The sequence below is a fragment of the Catharus ustulatus genome, chromosome 4, assembly GCF_009819885.2.
Source record: "Catharus ustulatus isolate bCatUst1 chromosome 4, bCatUst1.pri.v2, whole genome shotgun sequence".
NCBI lineage: Eukaryota > Metazoa > Chordata > Aves > Passeriformes > Turdidae > Catharus > Catharus ustulatus.
Genome location: NC_046224.1, coordinates 57,651,310 through 57,655,833, shown reverse-complemented (window position 1 = coordinate 57,655,833; position 4,524 = coordinate 57,651,310).

Here is a 4,524-nt window from a genome sequence, read left to right as displayed (position 1 = left end):
CATCAGTAGATGCCTTAGAAAACTGGAGAGAGTTTTCCAGGATTGCACAATCAGGGATTACAAAATAATCACAAATGTGACAGAAAACTGACAACCAAGTGAAGATGCAAAAAACCACAGTACAGCTTACTGATTGAAATTGCAGAAAGCTGTCTTGCCACAAAACAGCTGTTGCCAAACTTCAACTTGCAGATGCAGGACTATTTCAAAGAACTGCAAACACTTGAATTGAATTTGAATGTGTTGTGTGACAACAGGTATATTCAGAAGCAGGATGTTATGCATCAATAAAAATAGAGTTCACCTCTATAAAACCAGAATTTGTTCCATTAAGTCTATCAACAATTTTTATATTTTGTTTTCCTCTGCTCTGAAAAACCATTGCTTGGCCTAATATCTTCCAGTTAGAAACTCAGTCTAAACACCTCTATAATTTTCCCTTTCCTTTACATCACCAGTACCACTCTACACAATTCCTCCTATTTGTTTAGGGTGTGAGCCTTCACAATATCTTTGAAACACTGTAATGAAATAAGTGTCCTGATAGCCACTTAACCAAACCAGATTTCAATTGCTCGGTTATCCATGCTGATACCAAGTTAATAACTTTTGCTGTCTTTTTCAAACTGCATATATCTTTGGTATTTGAAGTACTAATAATACTAGTTCAGTTCAAATTCCCAACAAGCTTGCAGAGACAGGTAATGTGTTTTCTCCTACGTGATGTGCTCCTGCATATACAGACCTTGTCTTTGTCACATTTATAAAAGGTCTCAACGTGGCCACCACAATTATCTTCTTGACCTTTTCTGCAAACAGTTTTTCTATTTCTTCCTATTGTTCTTTCATTAACTCTTCCCCTGCCATCTCATTTAGGATAGATCTTGCACAATTTTGTTCCCATCATTGTAAAATCCAAGTCTCTTCTATGTTGTTCTATTTTCTCTTATAAAGTACAGTTCATAACTAGCTAATAACTAGCTGATATCTGCTCCAGGTTTCATTCTTCTGAGGTTTTTTCTTTCTTTTTTCCCTGTTGCCACTGGAAGGTCAAAACCCACTGGAATTAAGACCTCCTCATTTAAGCCCTTTCATTCCAATATATATTTGCATTTATCATTACTTTTACACTTCTCTGGGCTGAAAAGCACAAGTGCTCAATCCTTCTTCCCAGATAGACTCTTTGAGTCCACCCTGAACCAAATCTGAATGTTCCTTTGTGAATACAGTGTGCTTAATCTCTGCATTTGATCAAGAGTTGACTGTTGGGGTTCCTCCATGTCATGGTTTAGGAATGATTTTCCCCAATTTAACAAACTTTGAAAAGAAAAATGTAAACACATTTTCTATACAATATTTTTAGGTATTATCCCTATGAATTTTATTTTTCCACACAAGTTGCTCTCCCACAAAAGCGCACATGTGCCTGAAGTTTCTTTACAAATTCACTTTCTTGATACTCAGAGAGGAAAAACATCTGTGGTGAAGCTCTACCACAGGCTGCCTATTAATTGTGGACTAGCCAGTTGATCAGTTTGTACCACCTGCTAAAGAAGGATAATAGTATCATCATTGCCTGACTCACACATCTATTTAGATTATAAACTCAATAAATAGGACTTTCTCTTACCATCTTGTTTAGCAAAAGAGACACACAGACTTATCACAAAACCAAATATACTGTTGGCATAATTTCCTCACCAAAAAAAAAAAGCCCTTTCTTTTTAAAGAGGATAGTGTTGTTATAGCATATTAATGCAAGTATAATTATGAGAATCATCAGAAAGGATGAAGATGCTTGCATTCACCCTCTGACTTCATAATTTCCTCTTGTCCTGATGTAGGGCTGATGTTAACTGAGATGATAACACCCTTCTGCATCTGAGTCCAGAGCATCTAAAGGAGCTTTCAAAACTGTTTTTGAAGAGATGCTCTAATTCTTGATTACACTGCCTCTTGCACACCTTTAACTCCTGTGATCAAAGACTCAACACCCCATCTGCAAACTCGATGCTCTTATTCATCTAGCAGTGCTCAGTCCTTACTGGTTTTGTTGATTATCTACTCTAGCTTTTTCATAGTATTGAATTTCTGGTTTTTAGTAGACACTGGTTTTTGGTCTGTTAAAACACAGGACAGATTCCTTTTCTTGCTTTCTCCTCTTATCTCCACTCTTTAAACTATTCCAGATATGCATCTGGAATCATGAAAAACCTGTGATCTTTCCTTTGCCCTATGATTGAATTTTGCTGTAATGAATTTCCCTTGGAATAGAGTACTGCCTTTCTCTCAGGCTATTGCAAACAAATTCAGGTCCAGGTACCATCTGCTAGCCTTTCTGCATCTTTCCAGTAGGGAGTTTTCATTTACCAGGCAGTCAGACAACAGGACCTGTTGCTTCCTTTGGCAGGCCTAGTTACAGGGAATTTTGGTAGTATTTTTTAAACTCAAGTCTGTCTTAGTGTTTGCAAGTTTCTCTTGTGACTTGTCCCAGCAGTTGGTAAAGCAAAAATAAGAGTTTTCACGACACGTTCTAAGAGTGGAAACATGCTTTTCTTCCAGTGTTGATGCTTGAAACAGTGGACTTGGACTCAAGCAAAGTCACTTTAATGAGCTTGGAATTATGACATGCCCTCAGAATTGCCTTGGCTATGCTATTTGTACCTTCCTAGTACTCAACTTCATGTATATATATATTTATACCCCTGTATTACACCATTTATTCCCACTTCAGTTCCCCAAAAGCAAAAGTTATCAAAGCTATTGGCTGTATAATGTTCCATCATTCCTTCATTAATGTTATTTTACTTTGACTAGAAAAAAATTGTCCAGATATATTGAACTGAAGCAGAAGAAGGAAATCACTGGAAAAGAAAGGTAGAAGTAGTCTATTAAATAAGAGGAAAAAAAATTGAGCTAAACCAAATGAAAGAATTTTAAAGGATGAGAGGCATTTGAAAGCATATGCTTATTTTAGAAGAGATGAGGGAAAGGCAGAAGAAAATGAAAAAAAATAGTGTGATGGTAAGTAAAGCAATTATGTACACAGCAAAAATGTTAAGTGCAGGGATACATTTACTACAAGATCTAATGCATTCATCAAGGTAATTCTAAGAGAAAGGATTTTAACATCACATTTGCCATCCTTTCCTTCTTCATCTTCAATCCTACATTAAAATATGTACATATTTTTAATATTCCATTTCTCTAAATGGTGACAACAGAAGCTGCTGGATGTGAATAGCTCCAACTATAATAGAAATTACAGTGAAAACTTTAATATTTTTTAGTTTAAATACGTCATAACTGTTTGACTCATATCAGCTTCTTTTGTGCTTTCAAACCCCAGCGTAATGCAAGCTTTTTTTGTCATGGTTCTTTTCGGTAATTACACCGAAGCAGAGATGGACCTCTTTTGCTTTTTCTTGTAATAACTGGATGTCAAAAGTGACAAAATTATTCTTTCTTACTGTTTTCTTCACATAGGTCACAGCACATTGAAACAAACCGAAAGGATAAACTTCTGGAAAGTGAGACATTCTCTGGTAAGGTATTTAAAATTTCTTTATGAGTTTTTTTCTTTGTATTTGTTGAAGAGGGAGGTGTTTATATTTAAATTTTGATTCATCTGCTTTTCAACTTGCACTAATGTTTTCCTTTCAAAATTAGCTTCTGTTATATGATATCTAATTTCGTACCCCAGAAGCATCTACCTTACCAAACTCCCTCTAAAATGATTCCAGTATTGTTGTTTTGATACTCAATGAAAGTCAATCTGAAAACAGACATTGAAGTCTTTGTTCAAGTTTGTTTTGTGTATCTTTAAAATAAGGAAGAAGACAAATCTGGACAGGAGTTGTACACGGTCTGAACTGGCCAGCTTGCAGTTTCTGATAGGAAGAGATAAAATAGCAATTAATAGAAGTTTAAAATACTCTACTAAATGGCCTTTGAGATGTCACAATGCTTGTAACTAATACAATGCAAATTATTTTTAGGAGAAAAAATGCATTCTGTATTAAAAAATCCTTCTCCCAATTATAATGATTTGTGTCACTCTGAAAGCCTTGTGAGAAAAGTTTTTCATCCTTTGTACCTCTGTCCACCTTGAAGAAGCTGGATGCACAGATACACCTTCAGGACAGGATTACATCCACTTCAGAAGATTTAGAATTACAGACACAAGAGCACATCTTCTTTCAGCCTCATTCACTATACCACAGAAAGAAACATACTCTCTTCGCTGTTTAATGGAAAATAAGGTAGTCTCTAAAAACTAAAAAAAAACCCAGCCAAACAACAAAAACAAACAAACAAAACACACACACACACAAAATAAATAAATAAAATAAAAAGAAAAATTAGACTCTCAAAACACTGTCTAGTTTCTGGGTTTATTCTTGGAAATGACAAGCCACATGCTGCTCCCTGTTCATAGCTTCAATAAACCTTATTGTGTCCTTATTGTGTAACAAAGAAACTGTAGTTTCTACTAGGAAACTGAGGACTGCATACTGACCACAT